Genomic DNA, 20,101 nt, shown 5'->3' with positions numbered 1-20,101 from the left:
GGCAAGGATAACCTGATGATCTCAAAAGGAAATAAAAAAGGGACGGGTATGGTGAGATCCCAATTATCCACTGTGCCAGTCATAGACTTATTTTGCCTCTCGACTCCAAATTCATCCTTTTTGACTACCCTGCAAAGTTGATCTGGGCCCTTGAAATGTTTTTCTTTTGCCAGCTGGAGTGAAGTCAAGCATTGTCAGTAGAGGGTGCTTGTGAAACACTGCAGAAAGAAAAGGGTTTGGCTCCCAGCTCCCAGTGTGCTCTGCTCAGGAGGCCCCAGCAACATCCATGGCTTTCCAGGGTCCCACAGTCAGCAACCTTCCCCAGGAGCCCTCTTGGGCAGTTTTGTAGTACAGCACCTCAGCTGAGACACTTAACTGTAAACAGCTTTCCTTAGCACCCTAGAGGGCAGATTTCTGGCAAATTCTGCCACGCAACATCAGTCACTTCTCTGCCATCCAGTGAGACACTACACCAAGTCTGGATCTCAGCTGGGGGTGGAGTCAGGTGGAGGTGGTAGTGGCAGTAGAGGAAGAAGAGGGCTCCTTGTCCGGTGCTCTATCTCAGCCCGGGGTGGTGGTGGTTTCTTATATCTGCCATTTCTATATTCTTTAGAGCTCTCCTTATCTCTTTTTCACAGCTTTATTGAGATATCCTTCACATACTATACAATTCACCCAAAGTGTACAATTCAGTGGCTTTTAGTATATTCAGAGTTCACAAAGTTGTGTGAACATCATAATTTTATAACTTTCTCATTACCCTAAAAAAGGTACCCTGTACCCCTTAGCTGTCACTGCCTATTCCCCAAAATTCCCTATTCTCCCAGCGCTAATCTACTTGCTATCTCTATGGGTTTGCCTATTGTGGACATTTCAAAATGGAATCATACAATATATGGTCCTTTTTGACTGGCTTCCTTCAATTAGTATAATGCTTTTTTTCCAGATAGGCATAGAACCAATGCAGAGCACAAGGTTTTCAAGGTTCAAGCATATTGTAGTGTGTATCAGTATTTCATTTCATTTTTTTTTTTTAAGAGACAGGGTCTTGCTCTGTTGTACAGGCTAGAGTGCAGTGGTACGATCATGACACACTGCAGCCTCCAACTATGTGGCTCAAGTGATCCTCCTACCTCAGCCTCCCAAGTAGCTGAAACTAGTCATGCACTACCATGCCTGGCTAATTTTTTACTTTTGTAGACACAGGGGTCTCACCATGTTTCCCAGGCTGGTCTTGAGCTCCTGGCCTCAAGCGATCCTCCTGCTTCAGCCTCCCAAAGTGCTAGAATTATAGGCATGACCCACTATGCCTGGCCCAGTACTTCATTGCTTTTTATTGCTGAATACTATTTCATCCTAGGAATATACCATATTTTATTTATCCATTCATCAGCTGGCAAGATATTTGGGTTGTTTCTACTTTTTGGCTGGATAATGTTGCTATGAACCTTCATGTACATATTTTTGTATGGACATACTCTTGGGCATATATCTAAGAGTGGAAGTGGGTATGTAACTAGAGCCGCGGTTTGAATATGTCCCCCAAAAAAGCGTATGTTGGAAACTTAATCCCCAGTACAACAGTGCTGGGAGGTGCAGCCTAATGAGAGGTATTTAGGTCATGAGGGCTCCACCCTCATGAACGGATTAATGCCTATCATCAAAGGGCTTGAGGCGGTGAGTTCAGTCTCTTTCTCCCTCTCCCTCACTCTCTCTTGCCCTTCCAGGTCCTGCCATGAGATGACACAGCAAGGAGGCCCTCACCAGATGCCAGCCCCTTGATCTTGGACTACCCAGCCTCCAAAACTGTAAGAAATAAATCTGTTTTTTATAAATTACCTAGTCTCAGCTACTGTTATAGCAACACAAAATGGACTAGGACACCTAGAATGAAATCCCCTGGTTGTATGGTAATTATATGTTTAACTGCTTGAAGAAATGACAGTGTGTTCCCCAAAGTGGCCACACATTTTACATTCCCAACAGCAGAGCACTCCAATTTCTCCACATCGCCAGCTCTAACACTTACTCTCTTTTTCTTTAAGAGACAGGGTCTCGCTCTGTGGCCCAGGTTGGAGTGCAGCGGTATGACCTTGGCTCAGTGTAGCTGCAACCTCCTGGGCTCAAGCAATCTTCCTGCCTCAGCTTCCTGAGTAGCTGGGACTACATGCCCGGCTAATGATTCTATTTTCTGTAAAGATGGGGTCTCACTGTGTTGCACAGGATGATCTCTAACTCCTGGGCTCAAGTAATCCTCCCACCTCAAATCCCAAAGTGGTGGGATTATAGGTGTGAGCCATCGCTTATTCTTTTTTTTCTTTTTTTTTTTTTTTTTGAGACAGAGTCTTGTTCTGTCGCGCAGGCTGGAATGCAGTGGTGTGATCTCAGCTCGCTGAAATCTCCGGCTCTCAATTTCAAGTGATTCTCCTGCCTCACCCTCCAGAGTAGCTGGGATTATAGGCGTATGCCACCACACCTGGCTAATTTTTGTATTTTTAGTAGAGACGGGCTTTCGCCATGTTGGCCAGGCTGGTCTCGAACTCCTGACCTCAAGCAATCCACCCACCTCAGCCTCCCAAGCCACTGCTTATTCTTTTTTTTTTTTTTTTTTTTTTTGAGACAGAATCTCACTCTTTGTTGCCCAGGCTGGAGGGCAGTGGCATGCTCTTGGCTCACTGCAACCTCAGCCTCCCAGGTTCAAGCAATTCTCGTGCCTCAGCCTCCCATGTAGCTAGGATTACAGACACCTGCCACCATACCCGGCTGATTTGTTTTTGTATTTTAGTAGAGACAGGGTTTCACCATGTTGCCCAGGCTGGTCTCGAATTCCCGAGCTCAGGCAATCTGTCCATCTCAGCCTCCTCCCAAAGTGCTAGGATTACAAGCATAAGCCACCATGCCTGCCCCCAGCCACTGCTTATTCTTATCTGCTGTTTTGATTCCAGCCACCATAGAGTGTGAGGTAGTATCTCATGGTAGTTTTGATCTGCACTCCCCTGAAAGCTGATGATGTTAACCATCTTTCTATATGCTTATTTCTTTACTTCTTATTAGCCAATCTTGCATCACTCCAATTCTCTGTAATAGTTGAGTAATCCTTATATTAAACCTTATCTAGTCAAGTTACCATGTGATTTATCTTTTAATTGGATCCAGACTCCTGCAAGACGAGTAGTCAGTGACTTCCTGAGTAGAAATCAGATGATCTACAATGGTTTTAAAAATAGAGAACAGAAGAGTAAAGCTGAAAAATACTTTGTCACTGGCCAGGTATTCCCTTTAGAAGTAGGTAAGAGGCCTGGTGTGGTGGCTTATGCCTGTAATCCCAACACTTTGGGAGGCTGAGGCAGGCAGATCACCTGATGTCAGGGTTTGGAGACCAGCCTGGACAACATGGTGAAACACTGTCTCTACTAAAAATACAAAAATTAACGAGGCGTGGTGGTGGGCCCCTGTAATCCCAGCTACTTGGGAGGCTGAGGCAGGAGAATCATGTGAACCTGGGAGGTGAAGGTTGCAGTGAGCCAAGATCACCCCACTGCACTCCAGCCTAGGTGTTCAAGGCAGAGGTTGCAGTGAACTAAGACTGCACCAATGCACTCCAGCCTGGGTGACGAGTGAGATGCCATCCTAAAAAAAAAAAAAAAGTTGTAGCAGAAGGATAAAAACATGTATGGGAACTTTAAAAACCTTTAACTCAAACAGTGGCTTTTTTCTGTTGAAGGAAGGATAAGGGAAAAACACATTAGGAAGCCTTTCAGTAAAAAATGTAATGTCCTCTTTCTTTAAAAAATTAAAAAAAACTCAAGCAAGATGGCATATTAGGATTTAATGACAGCTGGACGCAGTGGCTCACGCCTGTAATCCCAGCACTTCAGGAGGCCAAGGTGGGCGGATCACGAGTTCGGGAGAAGGAGACCATCCTGGCTGACATGGTGAAACTCCATCTCTACTAAAAATACAAAAAATTAGCCGGGTGTGGTGGTGGGCGCCTGTACTCCCAGCTACTCGGGAGGCTGAGGCAGGAGAATGGCGTAAACCCGGTGGCGGAGAGCCTGCAGTTAGCCGAGACTGCGCCACTACACTCCAGCCTGGGCGACAGAGCGAGACTCCGTCTCAAAAAAAAGAAAAAATTTAATGATAGGGCCAGGCACAGTGGCTCATGCCTCTAATCCCAACACTTTGGGAGGCCAAGGTGGGTAGATCACCTGAGGTCCAGAGTCCAAGACCAGCCTGACCAACATGGAGAAACCCCATCTCTACTAAAAATACAAAAATTAATCAGGCATGGTGGCACATGCCTGTAACCCCAGCTACTCAGGAAGCTGAGGCAGGAGAATCGCTTGAACCCGGGAGGTGGGGGTTGCAGTAAGCCAAGGTCATGCCATTGCACTCCAGCCTGGGCAACAAGAGGGAAACTCTGTCTCATTAAAAAAAAAAAAAAAAAAAAAAAAGATTTAATGATGATATAATTATTTGTTCTATTCTTGTATGTGTAAAACACATCATCAGAAAATATAGGCCGGGCACGGTGGCTGACGCCTGTAATCTCAACACTTTGGGAGGCTAAAGTGGGTGTATTACTTGAGTTCAGGAGTTTGAGACCAGCCTGGGCAACATGGCAAAACCCCATCTCTACAAAAAAATACAAAAGAAAAAAAAATTACCAGGGCATGGTGGTGTGCACCTGTAATCCCAGCTACTCAGGAGGCTAAGACTTGAGCCCAGGAGGTCAAGGCTGCAGTAGCTGTAATTGCATCCCTGCACTCCAGCCTAAGCAATAGAGCAAGGCCCCATCTCAAAAAAAAAAAAAAAAGAAAGAAAAAGAAAGAGGAAATATAAACGTTACCTTTCCTTGCTATTATTTCTGAAACTTTACATGTTTTAGGCCTATGCAGTAGTTCCATATTGTTTATCTCCTCATATATTTTTTTAGAAAGGAAAGACATATTTTTGAAAAACTATGCTGGACTATTGTAAAGTAACTATGCTAGAACTATGCTAGCAGCTATGCCATCTTAACAGTCCCAGCAAAAGCCATTATTACACTCCTGAGTAGAGCAGTGGGCACACAGGGAGTGGTGCCTGCTCTCAAGGAGCAGAGTGATGCATGCAGTTATGGTATAAACAAGGAATAGATGTTATGAGATTATGGCAATTAATAACTGTCTGGGAGGCTCAGGAAAAGCTTCAGAGGCGTTGCCTGAATTAAACTGACTCTGGGAAGCTGAAGCAGAAGGGCAGGAGAGGGATTATAAGCCATGCTAAGGAGCCTGAAATTTATCCCATTGGCAATGGGGAACCACGTACATAGAGAAACGACATAAATCTGTTTTAGAAAGGCTGCTTGTGTAGCAATATGGAGAACAGACTGGAGAAGGCTAAGCACAGAGCAAGAAGAGGCCATTATAACAGCCCAGCTCATTTGCCCTCAGAGGGCATGTACACCTTGAAGGGCACTCAAAGTGATTCAGCAGGGTATTGGAAGAAAAATACTACAACTCCCATTTATAAACTTCTCTGGCATTTAATTTCATGGACACCGGCCTCCTAAGTCCCTGAGTCAGATGTCTGTGGCACATGAGGTTCAGGAAGACTCCTCAGAAGTATGAAAATTCCACAGCGTGGAGTGTGTGGTACTGCCACTCACTCATTCACGTCCTAATGTAGAACGGTTCATGCAGTACAGATGACATCAATATGGTTAGTTTCGTAAAAATTGGATGTTAAAAAGATTTTTTTATGGAACACTTCATAAATTTGTGTGTCATCCTAATCTTCTCTTTATCGTTCCAATTTTAGAATATGTGCTGCCAAAGCAAGCCCGTAATAGGATATTTTAAATAGGATCATAACTAAACTTGACAATGAGACAGTGAGAAACTCTGAAACGTGCACCATGAAGAAGTTTTCCAGTTATCATCTGGCCAAGTGCTTATAAGAGTTTTAGAACTTAAATAACAGTTACGTATTTTTCTTCTACAAAAATGTTGCTGTTCTCAGTTTCGTGACCTTTCCTGGGATGGCAAATGTAAGTAGCATGGCACCTAGCAGATACTCCAAATAGACACACAGCTGCCCTTCCAAGATAAACATCTATTTCGGTTGATGCAAAATTGTGGTTTCTGCCATTAATATTATCAAAGGCTAGAAACTAGCTGTTTTTTATTTTTTTATTTTTTAAATTTTTTTTTATGTTTGCCTCGCACTAATAACTTTTATTTCACTCAAATTAGAGCAATAATCTTCCATACATATCTTCCCTGCCCAATTCAAAGAAAAAAAATCCAAAATGATTAGTAAAGAAAAATATAAGAATTAACAGACCCTTTAAATTTGTTTTAAATATTTTGAATATTTAAAAAGTGTTTAAAGTTTGTAATTCCTAGTAGGAAAACATTATCTGAATGAATATCCCTAATGGCAAACGACTGTAAAATGCTTCAGCTGAATTTGGGGGAGAGGGGTAGGGATTATCTTCAAAGCACCCCAGCTCTCTTGATGAGAAGGTCAGAGGTACACACTGGTTTGTATTATTGCGACATCCATAAGGTGATCTAGGTTGCTTTTCCTTCAGCAAGGGCTTTATTTATCAGAAGGGCATTACGCTTGACCTCCAAATTTGGCTGACAATTACTGATGAGATTCATAACCTTTGGGTTGCTCTGGTATTTTGACATATTTGCTGGGTTCTGAGCCACATCCTGGAAGGCCACCATGACTTCTGGATCCTGCATGGCTGCAAGAACCTCTGGATCACTAAGAATTTCATTGAGTCCAGGCATTCCAGCCATTCCAGGCATGGCCCCTCCCATTCCAGGCATTCCTCTGGGAAAACTACCAGGCATTCCCCCAGGAAAGCCACCTGGAAAAGAGCCATACTGAGCTCCTGACTGTCGTCTGGCTTCTTCCTCCCTCTGGGCTCTCTCATGCTCTTCTCGAGCCTTCTTAACTCGTTCTATTCTTTCTTTGATCTCTCGCTCTTCGCGTTTTCTCTCATACTTTCTCCGATGTTCTGCAATTTTCTGTGCCCTAGGTTGAACTTCTTTCAGCATTGCACTAGCATCTTCATCATAATCCAATTTACAAGCAAGGGCAAGATCATGGGCTGCTTCTTCCCAGTGGCCTAGAAGTCTGTGTGCTTTCCCTCGCCACTTGTAAGGCTGAGCTGAATCAGGATTTATCTCAATGGCTCTGTCACAGTCTTGGATAGCAGCATTTGGCTTCTGTAATTTGATGAAGACACTGGCCCTCTTGGCATACAAAATGGCCAAGCGAGGATTCAGCTTGATGGCATCTGTGAATAAGTCAATGGCTTTCTGGAGTTCACCATCATTTGGGGCTTCAATAGCAGCCACTTTTTTATCATTTGCCTGATCCATCATCTCCTCCGTTATCTCTGCATTTTCATCTCCCATTTCTTGAGGAGAATCAGTGTCTGGTTCAATCACACCTTCTTTATCAATTTCTAGATCACTTTCCTCACTTGATGGTTCGTCTGCCTTTAAGTCTTCCTCCACCTTCTTACTATCAGGTTTTTCTTCCTTGGTATTTTCTTCTGATTTAGCTTTCTGACTAGCAGGTGGTACTTTACCCCCCATGCTCTCCACCCACTCTCTCAGGAAGCGCATTTCCTCGGTGTGCAGAACGCTCGGATCCTGCTTACACATTTTCACAAAGGCCCGAAGCTCGTTCACTTTGTGGGGGTCCATGGTAGAGAGGTGGTGGGTGAAGCTGGGGGACTACGGCCCTGTTCCAGGCCCAGGCGCTGGCTCGGCGTGACCGCGCAGAAGGGGGCGGCTGCCAACTAGCTGTTTTTTAAAGAAAACTGTTGAGTGCATTTTGAAAATAGATGTTTTTAATGTTTCCATCCTTATGTTGTTACCAAAAGAATACAAAAGTCACACAAAAACTCATTATCTATATACCAGCAGTTCTCAAAGTGTAGTCCAAGGACCCTCAAGGGTCCCCAAGACCCTTTCAGGGGGTCCACGAGTTTAGAACTATTTTCACAATAATTCTAAGACATTATTTGCCTTGTTCATTCTCGTTCTCTCATGAGTGTCCCAGGGGGTCCACGAGTTTAGAACTATTTTCACAATAATTCTAAGACATTATTTGCCTTGTTCATTCTCGTTCTCTCATGAGTGTCCAGCAGTTTTCTAGAGGTTACATAACATGATGAGGTGACCACGATTGTTCTCCCAGTTAACAGTATGTGTGCTTGTGGGTTACTGTGATTTTTGAGACAGGGTCTCACTCTGTCACCCATGCTGAAGTGCACTGCCATGATCACAGCTCAGTGCAGCCTCAACCTCCTAGGCTCAGGCAATCCTGCTATCAGCCTCCCTAGTAGCTGGGACTACAGGGATGTGCCATCATGCTTGGCTAATTTTTTAATTTTTTGAAGAGATGTAGTCTCACTATGTCACCCAGGCTGAACTTTTTTTTTTTTTTTTAGACAGAGTCTCACTTCGTCCCCCAGGCTGGAGTGTAGTGGCATGATCTTGGCTCACTGCAACTTCTGCCTCCCAGGCTCAGGCAATCTTCCCACCTCAGCCTCCCAAGTAGGAGATACCAGAGGAGTGTGCGACCATGCCTGGCTAACTTTTTTTGTATTTTTGGTAGAGATGGGGTTTCACCATGTTGCCCAGGCTGGTCTCAAACTCCTGAGCTCAAGCGATCCCCCCACTTTGGCCTCCCAAAGTGATGGGATTATAGGCGTGAGCCACCGCACCCAGCCAAGAACATTTTTTATCATTTTTTTGTACTCAGTGATTTTTAAAACATTAAATATCGACAGACAATACTCACAAAGATGAAAGTTATTTGGGAATACTCAATAATTTTTAAACTCTAAGGGAATCCTGAGACTAAAGAGTCTGAGAACCACCGCTACATACTTTAAATCCTCAGTAACAGAATTTCCTGACTTGTTTAACATATTCCAAACAAAAGGGTTCAGTGTTAAAAATACATAAACATGCCACCTTTCAGTTACTTTGCAAGAAAAACTGACATCAAGGAAGAGGAAATTTATGATATACAGACAAATAATAGGCCAAGGCAGTAGATGACATTTCATCAGAGTAACATAAATTAAGTCCTACAGGAGTTCAGAGAGGAAGAACTCATGTCAAGCCAGGATGCTCAGATAAAGAATCTAATGGAGAATAAATATGAACTAAACTTCCATTATCATCTTTAAAAAAATCATCAGAAGATGACTGAGGAGGAGCAAAATTTCTGGGAGAAGTCAACAATGACAGGCCAAGGAGAAGTGTGTATGTTTTAGCAACCTCATCCAGTGAGAATTTTTTTTTTTTTTTTTTGAGACGGAGTCTCGCTCTGTCGCCCAGGCTGGAGTGCAGTGGTGCGATCTCGGCTCACTGCAAGCTCCGCCTCCCGGGTTCACACCATTCTCCTTCCTCAGCCTCTCGAGTAGCTGGGACTACAGGCGCCTGCCACCACGCCCAGCTAATTTTTTGTATTTTTAGTAGAGATGGGGTTTCACCATGTTAGCCAGGATGGTCTCAATCTCCTGACCTCATGATCCGCCTGCCTCGGCCTCCCAAAGTGCTGGGATTACAGGCATGAGCCACGGCGCCCGGCCTACTTTTTGTATTTTTAATAGAGACGGGGTTTCAACACATTGGCCATGTTGGCCCCGAACTCCTAACCTCAGGTGATCTGCCCGCCTCAGCCTCCCAAAGTGCTGGGATCACAGGTATGAGCTACTGCACCCGGCCCATATGGTATTCTTATCAACTGTCTCTTTTTGATCTCAGAGTAATTCCCTTATGCCTAACACTCCCAGCCCAGCATCATCACTTAAAATGCATATCCTTGTTAGTATAATGGTGAGAAAAAGAATAAAATAAATGCATAAATAAAACCACAACGTGGCGGGGCGTGGTGGCTCATGCGTGTAAACCCAGCACTTCGGTAGGCAGAGCCAGGCAGATTGTTTGAGCCCAAGAGCTCGAGACCAGCGTAGGCAATATGGTGAAACCACATTTCTACAAAAAATACAAAAAATTAGCTGGGTGTGGTGGTGCGTGCGTGCCTGTGGTACCAGCTATTTGAGAGGCTGAGGTGGGAGGATCACCTGAGCCTGGGAGGTTGAGGCTGCAGTGAGTCATGATCATATCATGCCAGTGCACTCCAGCCTGGGTGATAGGGTGAGGCCTTGTCTCAAAAAAAATAAAAATAAAAATAAAAAATAAAAAAAAAAATAAAAAAACCCACAATGTTGGCATCTTTTTTTTTTTTTTTTTTTTTTTGAGGCGGAGTCTCGCTCTGTCGCCCAGGCTGAGTGCAGTGGCGCGATCTCGGCTCACTGCAAGCTCCGCCTCCCGGGTTCATGCCATTCTCCTGCCTCAGCCTCCTGAGTAGCTGGGACTACAGGCGCCTGATACCACGCCCGGCTAATTTTTTTGTATTTTTAGTAGAGACAGGGTTTCACCATGTTAGCCAGGATGTTCTCAATCTCCTGACCTCGTGATCCACCCGCCTCGGCCTCCCAAAGTGCTGGGATTACAGGCGTGAGCCACCACGCCCGGCCAATGTTGGCATCTTTAGGCGGTGAGATTTAAGACTAGTGATCACCTACCATGAACCAGGTAATATACTAAAGATTAGAAATATTACAACTGTTATTTTTATTGTTAAACTATTGTTTGTACATATCTACTAATAGCACAAGACCAGGCTTTTTGTATCTATTCCCTCCAATCCTCAGAGCAACCTTGCAAGGTAGGAACTTTTGTGCTCATTTTCCAAATTTGAAAACCAAGAAGACATGAGATTCTGAAGCCTATCTAAGGTGACACAATAGAAACTGGTAAGGCTATTACTGAAATCCTGGTCTGCTGCTCATCTAGCCCTAGGAAGCACACAGACATGTCCCTCACATATTGCAGCAGCCTAACCAGCCTTCCGTTCAGTCTCACCTCATTCTAACCTCTCATCCTGCATAAATGTTTTATGACTCTTGTGTAGTAGGCATGGTACTACGGCTGCAAACCTCAGAACTCCCCACGTGAGGGAAATAGCTATTCACTCTTCTGCCTCTTCCACACAGTGATGTTCCTGAAAGGCGAAGCTGATAAAATCTCTATCCTCGAATCTTTCAGTGGCACCTAATCACCTTCAGGATAAAGCTCTAATTCCAGAACTCACAAAGACCTTCACATCTATTCTTGACCGATTTCTGCAGCCTCATTTCCTACACACTCCCCAAACAGGCTCTGTACTCCTGCCACACCAGTGTCTTTAGGATGTAGCCACATTCATTGCTTCTAGGCCACGGCACACATTGTTGCCTGTGAGAAAAGCCTTTTAAACCCATATCCACCCAGCTAGTAACTACTGATTTCTCAAGATGTAGGTCAGATGTGAACTTCCTTAGAAAACCACTACTCTCAAGCCTGTAATCCCAGCACTTTGGGAGGCCGAGACGGGCGGATCACAAGGTCAGGAGTTCGAGATCATCCTGGCTAACACGGTGAAACCCCGTCTCTACTAAAAAATACAAAAAGCTAGCCAGGCGAGGTGGCTGGCGCCTGTAGTCCCAGCTACTCGGGAGGCTGAGGCAGGAGAAAGGCGTAAACCCGGGAGGCGGAGCTTGCAGTGAGCTGAGATCCGGCCACTGCACTCCAGCCTGGGTGACAGAGCGAGACTCCGTCTCAAAAAAAAAAAAAAAAAGAAAGAAAACCACTACTCATATTCCCCACGATATCAGGTGCGCTTTTAGAAGATCCCACAAGACCCTCAACCACAGCCCTTGTTATAATGTATTCTAACTGCATCTGGTTATAACGTATTCTTTACTTGCTTCTGGTCCTACTAGACTGCAGGCTCTTTGAGGCCAGGGACACGTCCTTCATACCTATTAAGCCACCACCTAGCACAGAGCCTGGCAGAGCTCATGTTCAGTATACATTTGTGGAATGATGAGAGCACCTGGTCTAGTAGGAGAGACAGAAATGTATACAATCACATAAAATAATAAAAATGTAAAAATAAGATACAGTAGGGATGCTGTCCAAGGGAGAAAAAAGGTGGGGAAATCCAGGGGAACCCTTTTACCTGTATCTCTGAGGGTTCCTTACCTGATTTCTCAAGTTTCTTCTAATCTTGCTGCAGCTGGTTAGAAGCACTCTGATCATGAGTGCTGACTTTGAACCACGTACTCTGCAAAGCATTTTACATGAACTGACTTGTTTCTCACCACTGCCCAATGCATTTCACTGATGAGGAAACTGAGGCTCAAAAATAAGATTCCTGCTTAATGTCAGACAACTATTAATAGTGGAAGACCCAAGATCTGAACCCAAATCTTCTGTCTCCTGAACCAGGGCTCCAACCGGTACTGTTTCTACTGTCTCAAAAGTTTTCACCTCCTCCCCAAATACCAAGTTGGCTAGGTTCAATTAAACCAGTAAGGTTAAACTAAGATTTTTTTTTTCTTTTTTTTTTTTCAGACAGAGTCTCGCTCTGTCGCCCAGGCTGGAGTGCAGTGGAGCAATCTCGGCTCACTGCAAGCTCCGCCTCCCAGGTTCACGCCATTCTCCTGCCTCAGCCTCCCGAGCAGCTGGGACTACAGGCGCCCACCACCACACCCGGCTAATTTTTTGTATTTTTTGTAGAGACGCGGTTTCACTGTGTTAGCCAGGATGGTCTTGATCTCCTGACCTCGTGTTCTGCCTGCCTTGGCCTCCCAAAGTGCTGGGATTATAGGCGTGAGCCACCGCACCTGGCCTCAACTAAGATTATTTTTTAATTTTCACCATTTGAGTGAAAATGCACCTAAAATTATTACACGTTTCCTGATTTCTTATAAATTGAATACCTTGAATATAATTTAACTTTTATTTTTTGCTATCTCAGAACCACTGCTGTATTTGTTACTAAGAATGCTGTGACACAGTAAGTTTTGTAAAAGACATTCTTCAGGAATGACTGTGTTATAACTGGGATGTAACAGATTGCCCTTGTATCAACACCCTTGGCCTGTGAGCACTTACGAGTGCTTGTATGAGTTTTGACTCTGAATCTACCACTACCCCATGCCTAGCTAGAGCTATCATTTCTTGCTACTGTCAATGTTTGCCTCTAGCAGCCCATCTGATGTGCTACCTCTAACCTTCAATGGGCTGTGATACCACAGATGAGGTAGCAATCATTAGTGCTATGCACCAGATATTTCTGGCTCTTTGCTTCCCAGACATATGCTAACACTGAAATTCTCTAACCTTCTTTAAAGTTAGGCATGGCTGTGACTTACTTTGGCTAACAAAAATGTGAATGAAAGTGACACGTGCCGGCCGGGCGCAGTGGCTCAAGCCTGTAATCCCAGCACTTTGGGAGGCCGAGACGGGTGGATCACGAGGTCAGGAGATCGAGACCATCCTGGCTAACATGGTGAAACCCCGTCTCTACTAAAAAAAATACAAAAAACTATCCGGGCGAGGTGGCGGGCGCCTGTAGTCCCAGCAACTCGGGAGGCTGAGGCAGGAGAATGGCGTAAACCCCGGAGGCGGAGCTTGCAGTGAGCTGAGATCCAGCCACTGCACTCCAGCCTGGGCGACAGAGCGAGACTCCGTCTCAAAAAAAAAAAAAAGAAAGTGACATGTGCCATAGTGGGACAGAAACTTGAAAAGCCAGTGTCCACTTGACCACTATCTTTTCATTTAATCAAAATGGTCATGGCAGTAAAGATGAAGTTTCTATCAGCCTCAGTCCCTAAGTGACTATGAAGAGTTTCCTGTACACTCATGCTGGACACGTCACATGAATGAGAAGTCAAGTTTTGTTCTGTTACGCCACTGAAGTCTTGAGGTTTTTGTTAGTGCAACCTAATCCAAGCTATCTATATCAATACAGATCTCTCAGTAAGGGATTCTCTCACATAAACAACTTTATTTATAGATTTTAATGACAAACATTTTGTTTGGATAAAGAATTATCTTTGCGTCCATCCTGGTTCAAAGCTATTTTCAATATAAAATATATTTGCCAAGTACCTACTATGTACAAAGTTGGATGATGAAGAGGACAGTCTATGTCTTGAATAGATTCAGTCTTATATTGTGGGTAGAAGCAGCACTTAAGGCAGTTATCGCAAAAAGGCAAGACTCTAATGTTATGGTGGTTTAAACTTTAAACTTAAAGAGGAGAGACGGCCGGGCGCAGTGGCTCAAGCCTGTAATCCCAGCACTTTGGGAGGCCGAGACGGGCGGATCACGAGGTCAGGAGATCGAGACCATCCTGGCTAATACTGTGAAACCCTGTCTCTACTTAAAAAATACAAAAAACTAGCCGGGCGACAAGGCGGGCGCCTGTAGTCCCAGCTACTCGGGAGGCTGAGGCAGGAGAATGGCGTAAACCCGGGAGGCGGACCTTGCAGTGAGCTGAGATCTGGCCACTGCACTCCAGCCTGGGTGGCAGAGCAAGACTCCGTCTCAAAAAAAAAAAAAAAGAGGAGAGACATCTCATCTAGATGGGAAGAGAAGTACAGACAAGCTTCACAAAGGAAGTTCTGTATCAAATGGCCCTGAAACATACCTAAGAACAATTAGGGTCAAGGAGACTACTTAAGATAGAAAAAGCCAACATGAGCAAAGATACAGAGCACAAACAGCAAAGCACAAAGAGCAAATAGTTCCACTGACCTGGAAAATATGAGAATGGCAAGAAATCAGTTTGCCCACATTGCCCATGCCAGGCTGGTCTGTGCCTAACCCAACAGATAATGGGGAGCCATTCAAAGTCCTGGCTGGAGAAGTGACAAACTTGGAAGTGATGGCAGTACAGATAATAGAGGGGAGGAAGGAAAAAAATGTTAGGGGGTTTCTGTGGTAATTCACAGGAATGGTCCAATGGCCCCAAATAAGTGTGATGACAGTAGGAGTGAAAAGAAGCAGATGCCAGACTGGGTACGGTGGCTCACGCCTATAATCCCAGCACTTTGGGAGGCCAAGGTGAGCAGATCACTTGAGATCAGGAGTTCAAGATCAGCCTGGCCAACATGGTGAAATCCTGTCTCTATTAAAAATACAAAAATTAGTCGGGCGTGGTGGCACATGCCTGTAGTCCCAGCTACTCAGGAGGCTGAGACAAGAGAATTACTTTAACCCAGGTGGTGGAGGTTGGAGTGAGCAGAGATGGGGCCACTGCACTCCAGCCTGGGCAACAGAGAGAGGCTCTGACTCAAAAACAGAAGCAGATGCCAGAAACAGTGTGGAAGTAGGGTCAACAAGAGCTGGCACCCAACCAAAAACACAGGGGAGAAAAAAAGAAGAAAAATAAGAATAAATTTAAGGTACAGCTTCTGGGTTGAGAGAACTGTTATTCCAAGTAGCTGAGGTGAATCAGAAAAGCGACAATGGGCTAAGTGTGGTGGCTCACGCCTATATTCCCAGCACTTTGGGAGGCTGAGGTGGAGGATTTCTTTTTTTTTTTTTTGACTGAGTTTCACTCTTGTTGCCCAGGCTGGAGAGCAGTGGCGCGATCTCAGCTTACTGCAACCTCCCAGGTTTAAGCGATTCTCCTGCCTCAGACTCCCGAGCAGCTGGGATTACAGGCGCCTGCCACCACCCCTGGCTATTTTTTGTATTTTTTTTAGTAGAGACTGGGTTTCATCATGTTGGCCAGGCTGGTCTTGAACTCAAGGTGGGAGGATTTCTTGAGCCCAGGAGTTCAAGACCAGCCTGGGCAACATGGCAAGACCCTGTCTCTACAAAAAAAAAATTTTTTTTTTTTTAAATTCACCAGGTCACCTGCCTGTGGTCCCAGCAAATTGGGAGACTGAGGCAGGAAGACTGCCTGAGTCCACGAAGTCAAGGCTGCAGAGAGCCATGTTCACTGCACTCCAGCCTAAGTGACAGAGGGAGACCCTGTCTCAAAAAAAAAGAAAAAGTGACAATGGTGAGTAAAGTGTTACCGTATTCCTGATAGTTACCTCCAGCTTCCTTGGAAATAAATTCTATTACTTGGGAATAAATTCTATTACTTGTCCATACAGGACAAAAGTACCTCTTGGATTAATGCCATCAGCCCACCTTTTGTGCAACCTCATATCCTGCTTTTTCTGCTAAGAAACTCCCTGGAACCACCCATGAGCATCTCAGGTTCCCCTGCACCTTTGCCATCCTCACTTTTTCATCTGCTCACTTCTTCCTCTTCATCCAGCCGGGCCTACCCACTCTTCATGACCCAATTCAAGCCTCAGCTTCCCTGTGAAACCTTCCTCAAACACACTGATTTCTCCTTTTCCCGGTTTCTCATAGTACCTACCATCTTGGAATTCTAGAGACCATATCATAGTTATCACTGTCATGTGTGTGCTTTATTCCCTTAACTATATTATAGGCCCATTAGAACAAGTTTCTTATCTTAAATGGTTTTGAGTTTCCCCTCGGTCAATGCCTTGCATAAAACATATACTCAAGAGGCGTTCCATTGATTGATACAAAGTCTGTTAGTCTCTAAGAACATGAATGCCTTGTTTCATCATTAATATTTTATTTTTATTAAGCCATGGTTAGACAGACACGTGAAATGAAGAGATTCACCACTTAGTATCTCAAAATATTCTTGAGTTAAGACTTTCTAATCATAGGAGGAGCTGTTATTGCCTTAAGAGATTATTTGTTTTTTTTTTTTTTTTTTTTTTTTTTTTTTTTGAGACGGAGTCTTGCTCTGCCACCCAGGCTGGAGTGCAGTGGCCGGATCTCAGCTCACTGCAAGCTCCGCCTCCCGGGTTTATGCCATTCTCCTGCCTCAGCCTCCCGAGTAGCTGGGACTACAGGCGCCCGCCTCGTCGCCCGGCTAGTTTTTTGTATTTTTAAGTAGAGACAGGGTTTCACCGTATTAGCCAGGATGGTCTCGATCTCCTGACCTCGTGATCCGCCCGTCTCGGCCTCCCAAAGTGCTGGGATTACAGGCTTGAGCCACCGCGCCCGGCAAGAGATTATTTGAAAATATCATTTGGTAATAAATTTCTGTGCCAGCTTCCTTTTAATCCTCTGTTGACTTGAAAGTACACCAAACATTTCCGTGATCATCTCTACAAGATAATTCTGACTTAGAAACAACCTAATTTGTCATGGGGACTATCTTACTTTTAGTAACCTAGTAAGAGTTTTTTCCTACCTTCATGTCCAGCTATCTGTAATTCACAGTACATCCACTGAAAAGTTTGAGTATTTTACTTTCTGAGGTAATAGCTGCCTTCACTGGTCCCCCATTCAATTAATTACATTCAGTTATCAGGTTTCACTCCTTCCTCATACGTGAAGGAAACATAAACAAAATGAGACTTACTGAGGAATCATAAAAATGGACATTGTTGTAAAAAGGAATCCAAAATGTTCATGGGACACTCTTCTAACCAAATCTGCCCTTCTCACTAAGATATATTCTCTTGCAAGCAAAAGCACCGAGGAGACAACAGGGGAAAGTGCCAGAAGGAAAGGAAGCAAGAGAGGCGTACTTTGCTGATCAAACTGACCCCGGTTCTGGCCCCCGCTAGAGCAGTAAGCAATGACAACCACTACCCATACGCTGCCGATTCCCGCTCAGGCGCTCCCTGGACTTTTCTTTCCTCTTCCCACAGCAGGGCCCGAATGATGGTGTCGGTGCTCTGCGCCAAGGTGCGCAGCGCTGTGGGGTCTCACACAGAGATGACCTCAGACCTCCTGGCCTGCGTCCGGGCGGCCTTTCCCCCAGGCTCGGCGGCCCCCACCCAGGCGAGGTCATCCAGATACCGGGCCCCCAGCCCGAAGGACGACTGGGCCGTGCCCCGACCCCTCCTTCCCGGGCACTAGCGCGCGGGCTCCGCGCCCCGCCCAGCCCGGGAACCGCGGCCGGCGGGGGAGGGGCGGGGCGGCGCGGCGACCGTTATTCGCGGTCAGCCATCGCGCCCCGAAGCGCACTGGGCAGGCCCTTACCACAGCAGAGAGGGAGGCAGGGGAAAGGTGGCGCCCGGCCCGACGCGGGGCAGGAAGGCGGAGGCGGCGGCGGAGGCGGCGGCGACAGCCGCGGGGAACCCCGGCGGGCGCCCACGACGCGGTGGGCTGCATGGGCGCCGCCATAGTGGGGACGCAGCGGCGGGCGGAGCGCGCGGCCGCCACCCGGTCGGGAGCCTGCGACCAATGGGCGCGCGGAAGCCGGGCGGAGCGAGGGCCTGGCCAATGCGGAGCTGCGCTGCCCCGAGCAGGCCAATAGACGCAGGAGCCGCGGATTTGCCGGCCCGCCCACCCCGCCTACCACGGGACCAAAGCTGCGGCAAGTGCAGGGTCAGAGGTTCGCGCTGGTGGAGCGCCCCAGCCTGCAGGTTCAGCGCGGGTGTCTCTCCCGGGCACGTCGAGCCGTCTAGAGGAACCCTCTTCCCCCGGCTTCACGGCCCAGAGGACGCACGGCTCTCTCCCCTCGAGAGCGTGTTTCGTCGCCCGCGCGTGGAACGCAAAGTGCTGGGGTAGTCACGGCCACTTCACACCGAGGAACGTCTCATCTCGCCCTCCAGGTCGTGAGCGCACCCAGTCCGCTCACTGAGGCCGAAAGCTTCATACCTCCGTAACCTAGTGGGTAAGCTCCATCTCCATCCACGGAGATGGAGCGTTAAGAGACTCGTAGAACATTTTCAGTCTGGACATGGCACAGGGCCTCCCACCCCACTTTTTCATTCCTGCGGCTGAGCCCTGGTGTTATCCGCCTGGAGCAGTATTTAAAACTTTATTCCTCAACAAAGCTGGGGTGGTCTTTAAACTGCAACCTTGGATCCAAAGGCCCTACCTTACTGAGGGAAGGCAGTTGGCCCTACAAAAAGGCTTCTGGGAGGAGCTGCCTAAGGCAGGAAGGGACTGGCAGACCAGGAGGTGCCGCTTTTGGCTGGGGCCAGTTCTCGAGGTCGACCCGACTGCATAGGCAGCCAGTAGGGGAGAGAATAGGCCGGTCTGTGTGATTTGGATCACCTGAGTTGCGGTTTCCTAAGAGTTATTACGTTAACCAAAATAAAAAGTGGTTTCTGGAAAACTGGTCAGCTGTTGAGTAAAAACTGCTGGGATTAAACCCAGCGCCCACCGCTGGAGGAAGTGGGGTCATCGAGAAAGGTAGGGAACCTGTGTAAAAAGGCTGGTGAAGTGTTCCTCTCTTCCAAAGACGGATGGATTAGTGGATTGGGCTCTCTCACCAATCCACTAAGGCTTGGTTCTGCCCAGCCTCCCTTGCTACATCTCTTGGGAATCCCCAGGTGGACTGTGGGGGGAGGGGGGAAGGCCAACTTCCCTCTCTGGGATCCAGGAGGGGGCTGACAGAAAAAAAGGTCACCTCCTGCACCTTTCTCCACAATGAGATACCAAGTAGCAACCACCTCTCACCCCCAGGGACACAAGGAAGCATCCAGAGTAGCTGAGCTGACCCAAGCCTCTCCCGCAACTGGACAGGGCCATGCCTCAGGAAGTGCCTGGCTGTTCAAGGGCCAGCCAGTGCAGCTCCGGGGCGCCCAAGTCCTGCAACTTTTCATTGCCCCCCTCCCTGTTCTATGGTTCCCCATCCTTTTCCAGTTTGACTTCAGGGACCCACCAGCCAAAGGAGATTGCATCTTCCTCAAGGGAAGCTTCTCACCAACTAGACAGCTCGGATAGCAATCTGAGGATCCCACTGGAGGTTGGGTCCCTTGCTTTTCAATCACCTAAAACGCACCCCGTTCTTCACACTGGTTCCCAATGTGTATATAATACAGATACTGGCATGAACTTAGGCCAGCTCAACGAAGATGTATCAAATAGGGCAGCAGTGAGAGATAACTCTGTTGAGAGGACTCACTGGTCCGGTGCTTCCTGTTACCTCATCCTGCCTGTCTCTAAGGCAGAGCAAGCACAACAGAGGTGCTCAGAGCCAGATGTGTCCCTGTTCCCATGACCCACCATACTTGGTCTAATACAGAGCTTGACAAGCAAAGGACCCACTCTCTGGAATTTCCTAGGGACTGCCTTACTGATTTGTCTTAAAATACACAGCCCTGCTCCAGAGTCTGACTCTAGATACACCCCCAGCCTGACGTGGACCACTTGGGCTCCTTGGGGCAGACAGCCAA

At 46.5% G+C, this 20,101-nt stretch overlaps 1 protein-coding gene and 2 pseudogenes across 11 annotated transcripts in view; all 3 read right to left on the bottom strand.

Moving 5' to 3' along the window:
* ST3GAL3 (ST3 beta-galactoside alpha-2,3-sialyltransferase 3) overlaps positions 1-18,646 on the bottom strand; it is a 242,871-nt gene extending 224,225 nt beyond the window's left edge. For all 10 annotated transcript variants that reach the window (XR_004060373.1, XM_030942125.1, XM_010371892.2 and 7 more), the window contains exon 1: positions 17,955-18,646. The gene's annotated coding sequence lies outside the window, so the exon portion shown is untranslated. The remainder of the gene's footprint in view (positions 1-17,954) is intronic.
* Positions 5,729-5,822, bottom strand: LOC115892515 (annotated as a pseudogene).
* LOC104669038 lies at positions 6,471-7,800 on the bottom strand (annotated as a pseudogene). The gene has a single exon (XR_004060374.1). The product of XR_004060374.1 is annotated as a hsc70-interacting protein pseudogene (transcript).
* Positions 18,647-20,101: the final 1,455 nt, after the last annotated feature.

Source organism: Rhinopithecus roxellana, chromosome 12 (assembly GCF_007565055.1).
Source record: "Rhinopithecus roxellana isolate Shanxi Qingling chromosome 12, ASM756505v1, whole genome shotgun sequence".
Taxonomy (NCBI): domain Eukaryota; kingdom Metazoa; phylum Chordata; class Mammalia; order Primates; family Cercopithecidae; genus Rhinopithecus; species Rhinopithecus roxellana.
Note: the sequence above shows the minus strand (reverse complement) of the source record. Positions and strands in the feature narration are given on the sequence as shown.